The sequence below is a fragment of the Rhagoletis zephyria genome, unplaced genomic scaffold (genome assembly GCF_001687245.7).
Source record: "Rhagoletis zephyria isolate East Lansing unplaced genomic scaffold, Rhagoletis_zephyria_1.1 Rzeph_scaffold_00031, whole genome shotgun sequence".
In the NCBI taxonomy this organism is placed as follows: Eukaryota; Metazoa; Arthropoda; class Insecta; order Diptera; family Tephritidae; genus Rhagoletis; species Rhagoletis zephyria.
Window position 1 is genome coordinate 19,938 of NW_016157115.1, and position 11,147 is coordinate 31,084.

Below are 11,147 nucleotides of genomic sequence, written 5' to 3' on the forward strand. Positions count from 1 at the left end.
GCGTCGAAAAAAGGACGATAGTAATGGCGAGGGGCTAATGGCTCAGTTATACATACTTGGCATTGTAAGGAATCTGTTAAATGTGCTTTGCGTGTAAGCGGTTACCCAACGCATAGCATTACATATCGCCGCTATCATGTCAAACTATCGAATGTGAAAATGCGAACTTTTCAGGAGAGCGAAAAAACTGTTGTAAAAAATATTGTTGTCATTTGGAAAAGATGTGGATTTTGACACTTTGCTAAAGCCAGTATCCTGTGCTTCTAAGAATACTCGAAATTGAACGATTTGCCAACTTGCGTATCATTCTAACCGCATGCAAAGGTAGTGTAATTGAAAAGGCACTTTTGCACAGTCTATAGTTTGACATCGTAGCGACGATATGTAAAAGTCTGTAGGTTTTTGATTTCTACGTAGAAATGACTTGCTATGCAGTGCAGTGCAAAGCATGCATAACTGAGCTACAAATATAAAAGGGGTATTCTCGCATGGTTCGCAAAGCTGTCCCGTACGAAAACCTGTTTTTTCCGTGCAATCCGTGCAGTTTGAGCACTATGCAAGGGCTTTGCACGACTCGGACAATACCCCAATAGTGCATCAAAACTGTATGTATCAGAGGAAATGATGTTAAAAAAAAACGCCTGAAAGTTATTAGAAAGCCAAGACCGACTGATTATGGAATCTGTGAAAGGCCCAAACAAATGAGTTTGCCGTTTCTATCATAATTTACATTCATCATTAGGTAATTCTCCAAGTTGTATGCCATCTATTTTTCTTTTCTTTATATGTATGTACATATGTATGTGGCGGCATTTGTACTTTCGCGAACTTTGTGGCAACAATTCGACTTTCGCAACCCTGCGCTAATTTTCGGATTGCAAAATAAAGAATCAATCTGGCATCACTCTAATCGTTCATCGGCCTCTTCTTTTTCTGGATATCATCGGATTTAGACGTGTTTGCCTGAATACCAACGCGAATTTTTAACTTAAAATTATCCTTGTGAAATCTAAGCAATCTTTTAGTAAAACTTTCATTAAATACTATTCGTCTGTTTGATTTATTTCAACGAGTTATTTGTGAGGTAAACTAACCGCTGTGGTGTAGTGGTAAGCAGTGGGCACTTTCACTCATCAGCACCTGGGTTCAACCCCTGGTCAAAGCAACATCGCAAAAAATATGGAAAAAGGTTTTTTCTTAACAGCGGTCGTCCCTCGGCAGGCGATGGCAAACCTCCGAGTGTATTTCTGCCATGAAAAACAGCTTCTCATAAAAATTCAATCGCCGTTCGAAGTCGGCGTAAAACTGTAGGTCCCTCCGCTTTGTGTGGCAACATCAAGGCGCACGCCACAAATCGGAGGAGAAGCTCGGCCAAACACTATTATTATTGTTATTGTTAAACTCAAATACAAAAACCTCCAAATATATGTACATATATATAAATGTGGCCGTAAAATTAAGAAAAACCCGAATGCAAATTTAGGTATCTCACAGCACGCAATTGAATCTTTAATGAAATTAGAAGATACCAACTTGCAAATAGTTAAAAGTTATTCATCATCTGGCATTATAGGCGGTGTTCAAAAGAGAGAAATGTTGACATCCCTTCTACCTTGTTGAATATGCCTTGGTTTTACCTGCTGAATAGGGCACTTGTCCTTTTTAAATTAACCCAAGTCCCAAATTTCAATTTAGGTTCGCAAATTGAATACTTTCGTTATTAAAGTAGTTCAGAAGAATTATATATGCATGTATGTCTATGTTTTTAATTTTCCCAGCTTTTTTTCATTTGTGCTGCTAGACTTATTTTTAACTTTGTTATCAAAATAATCGTCTTTCAGCGCGCCGCAGAACTCATGGTTCAAAACGCAGCGTTTAGTTATAATTTTTGAACAAAAGAGAGCTGGCGTTACTTTTAGACTGTGCAATCCGTTAGTTTGGACCCTTTAATGTTCACCACTTCTGCCAATTCATGAAAATAAGAGTTCAAATTTAAAATTTTCGTAGTTTTTTTTTTGCCATTTATTGCTATAAATTCGATATGGTTCTTAGCATTCCTCTCATGTCTAATTCTTTAAGATTCTACAAGACATTATAAAAGTTACCACTTCTTCGATCAGTTTCTTACAAGATTTAATACACCTTAACTCTTTTCGAAATCGTTTAGTTTCAGAACTGATCAAATCCCAAGCCTTCAAACTTCCACTTATCCATACTAAGCCGGAATTTTAGTAACCACACAGAAACCGGGACAGTTTTCTCTTAATGCTTATTTGTAATGTAGTTACAAAACGAAAATAACTGCCTTAGAATGAAAGGATTGGGGTTTTAAGTTTGGACTTAAGTAAATATAAACGTACTTGTTAAAGATCGGCCTTGCGATTGGTGTTCGTAATGTCTCGTGCAGTCGTAAATAAATTAGTAATGATTCCCAACAACACGTGTACTCCTTAGCTACAAATACGCCTGCAAGAACATTACATTTCAATTCATTCAATTCTAATTTATGTATACATGTACATATCCATGTGCATATATTCTCCCCGCATTAAGCACTCTTTGACGTCCTGCGAAGTGTAGAGCAGACAAAGCCTCATTCAAAATGTTGACAGTCTCTGGCAGGAAAATATATTAACAGCGGCAGCCGAAGCAACACTGCCACCTATTATTCAGGCGAAGGTGCGATACATTTCAATGCAATTTAAGAAAACAACTTGTACTCGTACATTCATACATACATACATTTGCATACCAGTGTTGCCACGGAGAAATTTTTTTCCCTACCAAAACTTTCTAACAAAATCAATCAAAACCTACCAAAACTATATTTAAGGTTTTAGTATATTTTTAATGTCAAGTTTATTAAAACTATAGATAACATAACATTTAGAAAAACTAAAACACAGCTAGTACAATAAAAACAAATTAACTACGTATTATTATTATTATTATTAATACGTCGGGGATACACGCGCTGGGACCCAAGAAGATCTATAGTGCTTAACCCTAATTGTAATCACTCCAACCATAGTCTCTTTAAGACGTTAGGCACTTTGGGGGGACATGTTTAAAATTTTTGATGAAGAAGACAATCGTTCCCCAAAGTGTATCAGTCTGCTATTTATGATACGTGGGCAGTCACACAGAATATGCTCTGGGGTTTCCTCCACCAACACACAAAAGGCTAGGGACCATGAAAGTGCATTTGGGATCCACGATTTACGAGACAGTAAGCTTTTGTTGCCTTCAAACCCTTTATGTCACGGAACCCCCACAGCGTTACGTTATTTTAAGCTTCCAAGTGGTTCAAAAAAGTTTACAGCTTTCCCCAAGTCTGCTGCCGTTTTAAAAGAGCCTGCCTGCGTTTCCGACATAATATTTAATTTGGCCCCATTTGTCCTTCTACACGGACTTCGATTGCGAAGACTTTCACCTGGAATGTAATTGGGTATGTGTAAATTAGCAGACTTTCTTTAATTTTCGTTGGTATACCATGTTTGGTAACTTTCGTCAATCATAGTTATTATCACTGCATAGCAGTACCTTTCAGGAATTATAATCTTGTAAAGCTCCTAGAAGGATAACTTGGAATTATACAGGAATGGCTTTAGAACTTCCAAATGACCCCAAAGATCCAAAATTTTCTTGGTGATCATATTCGGCTGTCGTAGGGCGCTCCAGCAGGTCTCTTTTTTAAACAGAATACACAAAGAAGGAATGCATGTAATGAAACCGGTGCAGCTTGCTAAACGGGGAATCCGCCTTTACTTGCGTAGCTTTTGGTCACCAGGCCAGTGCCGCATATGTGGCAAGTGGTCTTGCTACCATATTGAAAGACCAATAGGTTAGTTTTGGTGATATTCCTCAAGTCTTACAATGAAGTCTCCGTCAGGTGGACAATGGTGGACTCCACCGGTGAAATATGTATTCGTGTAAACGAGGTTGCTAAAATGTTTGGAGATACATATTTTATATTTTTCGCAAATAACTATTATCCAGTCTAGCCAAAAACTTACCAAATGGGAAAATACGTACCAGTTTTTGTAGGTGTTCCTATGTTTGGCAACACTGGTACATACATATATAAAAGGCGGCCTTAATGGCTGTCTGCCATTGTCACTGCCTACGCAATGGCCTTTCTTAAGCAGCCTGCAAATAGCACCGCGCTTCTGCACTTAACTCTTTACACCTTTATAAAAGTGATTGTTGCGGACGTGTGTAGAAAATTCGTAATTTCACTTGAAAGTGTTGAAAGAGTCAGCGTTGGTGGCATGCCACCGTAGTTTATCACGCACTTGTGTGCATACATGTACATATGTACAGTGAAATTTGGTTAATTCGTACTCCGTAAAGCTAAGTATCCAGCACTCCCCTGCAGAAAAAATTATCAATTGATGAAAAATAACCAATTTGTAGTTAGCGTTTTTACAAGATTTCTATAAAATATATAACTTGTAGTTAGCTACAAAAAAGCATTATTGAAGCTAGTTGGAAATTAATACCGGAGTAATGCAGACGTAATCGGGATCCTGCACTTCACAAATACTTTTTCGAATTGAGGGCCAACAAATGGGAGACCAAAATTGTATATTATCATTTTTAAGTATCTAATGTAGAGGTAAGTTAATTAGCTTTCCTCAAAGACAATATACACATAAATTATTCAGTTCCTTCCTATTGCAATTATTTCTTGACCATTTCCTTAAGAGCTTGATACTGCTTTATTTCAAAAATTATCAATAATTCGTAACACTCCATTGAAAAAAAAAACACCGGAAATCACAAAATTTCTATACATTTGGTCCCCTAGTTCATTCGTTTTTGTTTTTACAATAGGAGTTATACTAAGATCCCATTATTTTTCGCTTCTCAATTACCTTTGTGAATTACCGTATTTACTCTTTACACTTTACAATCTTAATTCGATTTGACAGTTCATTGTAATTTTTTATTATTTTTTCCTTAATTTTAGAGCTGGAAGGATATCGATGGCACTATCGATAGTATCGATGATTTGCCTTTTAATGCCACTATCGATAGTGTCGTCTTTAGGTTATTACCATCGATACTTGTAGCCGCAATCGGTAATCTTTACGACTATCGACAGTTTCTTTTCTCTTTCAACTACTTTATTATTCTAATAATAATAATTAATAATACATTGGGGATTACACGTATGCATGTTTGGCCGAGCTTCTCTAATATTCTAATTGGGCAATTATTGGCGCAAAGGCTTTTTCGTTTAGATACATATGTATGTATGTATGTAAGTATGAAAATAAAGCGAAAAAATTGAAAACGAAACGATACAATCAATGGTGCATAACCTAAGCTATCGAAATTATCGAGTGGAGACACTACTGATACACTCTAAAAAATCTGTTTAAAAATGCAACTATAAATCGAGTATATTTTTGTTTATTTTTAAATTTTTGGAGTAAATTTACACGATGAATATGTATTTTTCTCGTTTACACATTTTCGTGCGTAAAAATCCTTTTTGTTAGCGGCTTTACACAATTCTACGGGTGAAATCAAACAGCAGATGTGTATTTTGTAGCTTGTGCACACTTTCGTAGTAAATTTTGCGCACACCGCAGCAGCTATATTGCACTCTAAAAGGTCCGAAATTTAAACAAACTATTCGTTGAATAATCGAGCATGTAATTTAGCGAATAATAAGGTAGGAAATCAGTAACCTACCTTTTAGCTAGGAAATTTACAAAATTTTATTTAGAGTGTAGCTTTCCAGCTCCACTTAGTTCCCTCGCTTTTTTTGTTTTAATTTTTTTCTATTGCCTTTTGCTCTGACAGATAAGTTTGATAATTTTCCGATTAAAATTAGGGACGGAAATGATTTGTTGGTACTTAATTCGCATGGTGGTGTTTCCCACTAAAATTCTTGTATGGCGAACTATGTGATTCGCTTCGTAACTGGGACGCCACTGACGAATCGGAGAACGAATTACGAATGAACTACGCAGTGGGGACTTAGTATTATGTTAAACCTCTTATAAATCGTAATTAGTTCTTAATATATTCTTGTAATTCGAAATCCAAAACAAATTGTTTTTGTTTTTTTTTCTGGCCAGTTAAAATCTAAATCACTTTAATTCGGTAACCTCATTAATTCGTAAAATATAACTGGCCCCTTGCGAATTATCGGGATTCCACTGTACAGGTATATATGCACATATATGTAGGCGTTTTTCGAGGTATATTTTTAGTAGGCTTTGTTTGCATGTGTAACATATCGCCTTTACATCCATGTTTTATGTACGACACTGTTGATTTTTTGTTTTTCTTGAACAGGTGTAAGGCATTACAAGGCCGATTCAAAAACGCCCTATCTCAGCTTATTTTCAATGTATTTTCTTTTGAGGTAGGGCGTTTTCGAACCGAATTCTGAGATAGGGCGTTCTTCAACAAAATTCTGAGATAGTGTTTTTCAATAAAATTCTGAAATAGGTTGTTTTTCAATAAAATTCTGAAGTAGGGCGTTCTTGAAAAGTTTTCTGAGATAGGGCGTTTTTGAACCGACTGCCGAGATAGGTCGATCTTCCACTCAGCCATCGATATATTTACGCATTTTCCTATAGCAAAGCAAACAAATTTTAAGTCGATTTAAAGCGAGTGTCGTATCCATTTTTATATTATATAATTTATGTTTGGAATGAAATTTTGTAATTATACTAGTAAGCCCGGGCAGACGTTGTCCTGCTACGTACCGATACATAGGCAGGTTACATGCATCGTAGATATTATGGGTTCTCACACCGAAGCATGGTAAAATAGTGTTACACAAACAAAATACATGGGAAAAAATTACCGAACACCGAGTTACCGAATACCGAGCTCGATGTGAATACCCATATTGTTTCTTATAGGCGTTATACACGGTGCGTCTGACTCGTGACTCATTTTTGTACGTGTTGACTCGCCTTCGACTACACACAGTTGAATCATTCAGAGTCATGCCAGGAGTCATGTTGGTGTAATTTACACATATTTGTTTTCAAAAACACATCCATACCGACTCACGACTCAGACACACGGCGTATGACGCCTATTAAGTTTCATTTGATATCGAAATTTACAAAAGATTGTTATTATTGTTCACTTCGTTTCAAAAAAAAACGATCTTTGGTTACGGTTCAAACATCAGCCAGGGTAATGGATAACATTGGATGGTGTTCAAACGGTACATTTTTTTGTTGCTGTTGATATGCGATTGTTTATATGTATGTATAAATACATCCCTGCAGTACGGGGACTGATGAATCGGTAGCTACCTAATAAACACCGTCAATTACCGACCGATTACTTGCAGTGTATTTCATCGATTAATTTTACAAGGCAATGTCCTAGGCGGTAGTCACCATCGGCTCTCTCTGCACTACCGGGAGTTACTAAAGTAGTCACTTGCGTGATTTATGGGCGCCCTCTGTCGTAGTTATTCGCTATTCTGCTTACGACTGGTTCGACTCTGCACTACCATGTGCACCACCATGGGTTAATAGAGTTGCTACTTACCTTGGAGTCGGTGCAGTAGCGGTTCAAAAGTAGCAATTGACTCCAGCAGTACTGGAGGGATACTACATTATTTTGTTCCTATCTATCCTATTTCTCCATTATTCTTCTATTCTCCATATTACATATGAGGCGTAGCCGAGAATAACATTGGAAAACTCCCGCTTCGAATATGGGCAGTTTGTAGTTAGCGTAAGCGGGAAGCATGGAAAAAATGTCGATGAAAAAAATACTTTTTTCTCAGGTTCGAAACTATCCTACCTTTTAAGTTGGAACCAAAAATACACACCCACAAAATTTCATTGAAATCGGTTAAGCAGTTTCGGAGATTAGCGTAAACGAACTCAGTGACACGGGATCTTTATATACATATTAAGATGTACAGCTCGTAACAAAAAATTTTTTCGTATAATCCATAGCTCGTTGTCTAGCAAAAATCACATAAATCCAAATTTTAAACTTTATAAAAAATTATAAACATTTCTTAAACTTTTGATCACAATTCAATGGTTTTTAATTTGGATTTATAGAAAAAATGTTATTAAGCAGTTTACAAAGTAATTTACATAGAAGAAAGTGCATAAAACCGTCATTTAAAAAAATTATAAAAAATCAACAGGATTTTTTAGCAACTTCAAACTTGCACCTTATTGTACTAAATTTTAAGGAGGTATAAAAGTGAATAAAATTTTTTTATCTAGAAATCCAAATTAAAACCCGTGGAATTGTGTTCCAAATTTTAAGAAATTTTTATAATTTCTGTATAAAGCTTGTAATTTGGATTTATGCGGTTTTTGTTAGACAATGAGCCATATGTGCTTTTAAAGAAAAATAATGAAGACGAAGAAAAATTGTTAAAACTGGTCCAAATATTCAGGTTCTACCGTTTTGTCGTGGGCTGTATTAAATTTTTAAGTTTTTTTTTAAAATAAATTTATGCTGTCATGGCAGTTCGCCATTGGGTTGCATAAAAAATCTTCCGTATTCTTCTCGGATCAGTTTTGCTTGTGGTGGTATATATGGTGGTATGTATATATCGCAGCAAAGATTCCGTCACCGGACTCCATGTTAAAGCTTAAAGAAAAACAACTAAAAAAGTCTAAGTTCAGGTGGAGCCGAACATTAATATCCGACGCAAGTATTTCATATATGTTTTTCACCTTTCCGAAAACTACCGTGGTAAGCAGAGGTGGTTTTACCCCTATTTTAAACATCTTCGATAAAACGTTCAGTTAGATATAATGAGATAAACTTATATAGTCATATGTGGGCGGTATTAAATACACTCATTTTCCAAAATTCCTAATAATGTTACTTATTGTCAAGGGATTGTTGTTAATCAGACCTGTTAACTTTGGATTACGATTACTAATCAGAACGATTACATCGGTTCGGTAATCGCAATTATTAGTTCAATTAGTGTTTATAACCGAGGAATTAGTAATCAATTATAATTAGAAATAATCAAAAAACAATCATGATTATTTGTCATTAAAATAGTAATCAATAATTAATTATATATAATTATTTGTTCGATTTCATTGTAAAGAATCATACTTGTTTGTTTTCTGATGGTATGACATGCTTAAAGTAGCGGAACACACACATACATATCTAACATACATATCTAACATACATGCATACTAGTGGAATTTTGGCCGAAGCCGAAATCGAATCCTAATATTAGGTACAATTCAATATTCGGCCGAACACCGAAGCCGAAACCGAACATTAAAATTAAATTTTACTCCGTTTCATAACGAATGCGAATGCAAATATTCGCAACATCCCTGTTATCGATGGTAATTTAAAAGAACAACGTAAGACCGTATTTCACAGCCTTATGTTTGTCGACAAAACCTTTCCTTCCATCTGCGCAATACATTTTATTTAAAATAAATCATTCAATTCAACAATTTTTATTGAGCTCAAGGCCGTTTTTAATGAAAAACTTATTGTGGAAAAGCAACAATAATTTGAAAAAATGGTAGAAGTGATAGCTATTTCGGAAATCACCTCATTTCCTCATCAGACTTCTTTCAGTAGGATTCGCACCGACGATCCCACCCAGCAAAAAACACGATTACCACAGAAACGAAAGTGGAAACGAGCTAGGCGATGGGAATCGCTTACCCTTTCGCTTCAAGAAGGCCTTATTTTAACATGGGCATGTCATTGGAGGTAAGCTCTTACCCGCAGCATTACCTTCAAACGAAGGGAGAACGCATGGATAAACAGAATCCAGAGAAGCGAACAAAGAATGCCTTACAGAGAAACTAATGTAGAATGCCTAGATAAGTACATACTTATTTATATTAAATTGAAATCAGAAAATGTCTTAAAAGATTAAAATTAATTAAAATTTTTATAAATCAGCTTTTATACATACATATGTATTTTTTTAGGTATTTAGATTTTCTTAAAAATCGGTATGTACATACATGCATATTTAACTAAGCTTAAAATTATACTTCCTCACTCTTGTACTTCACTTCATTGACTGACTTCAACTTCGCGGCAAATTGAACAAAGCAAAACATGATTTTTATGCGAGACAAATTTCCACAGAAAGTAACGGTAGAAAAAGAATTTTTGGGTATTCATTCTATTTTTCAGCTGACTACGATGCAGCATTCTACTTTGCATTCTCCGAAATGAAGCAAAGAAGCGAAATAAAAAAAATATTGTAGGACATTCTACTTTGCATTCCCTGAAATGAAGCAAAGAAGCGAGACAAATAAAATATTGTAGGACATTCTACTTTGCATTTCCGGAAATGAAGCAAAGAAACGAATTAGAAAGAAATATTATAGGACATTCTACTTTGCATTCCCCGAAATCAAACAAAGAAGCGAAATAAATAAAATATTGTTGGACATTCTACTTAGCATTACCGGCAATGCCTAAAAGAAGCGGAAGAATTCGAAGGCATTATAACGCTATGCCTTCTAGAAGACGTTACCACTAAAAGCGATTACCGATTTTTTGCTGGGCACTGACTCAGCCAGTTGCCTACGCACTGTGCTAAGCTAGCCTTATAAATATGTATGTATGTATTATGTTTTTTGTTATAAGATTATCGTTTTTGCACTTTGTTAAAGTTGTATTAAAAGAGGAAAGAATATTTATGTTCACAGAACATAATTTACATAATTATAGATAACACTGGTCGACGGCCAAAATTTACCAGAGACGCCGTTATGAAATTCTTATGTAAAATCACCCCCTGCTTCCGAAAATCAAGGTTATTTTTAATTTTATGGTACCGTTTTTGAGATATTTGCAATTTACCGTTTTTGCAAAAAAAAAAAAAATTGGGTCCACTTAATCATATATATCTCAAGAACGAATAAAGCAATTCCAAAACAGTTTGAAGCTTTTAAAAGGTAATAAAATTTTCTATAAGCTGCGCATACAACACTTTTTGCTAGGCCCTGTAGATTCAAAGATAACGAACAATCATTACCGATTTTTTCAATTTTTTTTGTAAAAATATAAAAGAAATTGTACTTTGCGGGGAAGGATCTCGAAAACCTTTTATTTTTTTGCAGATTTTTTTTTCTCCCTAAGCTCTGTTGTATTACAAAAAAAATAAGCTATCATCGAAGAAAATCGAT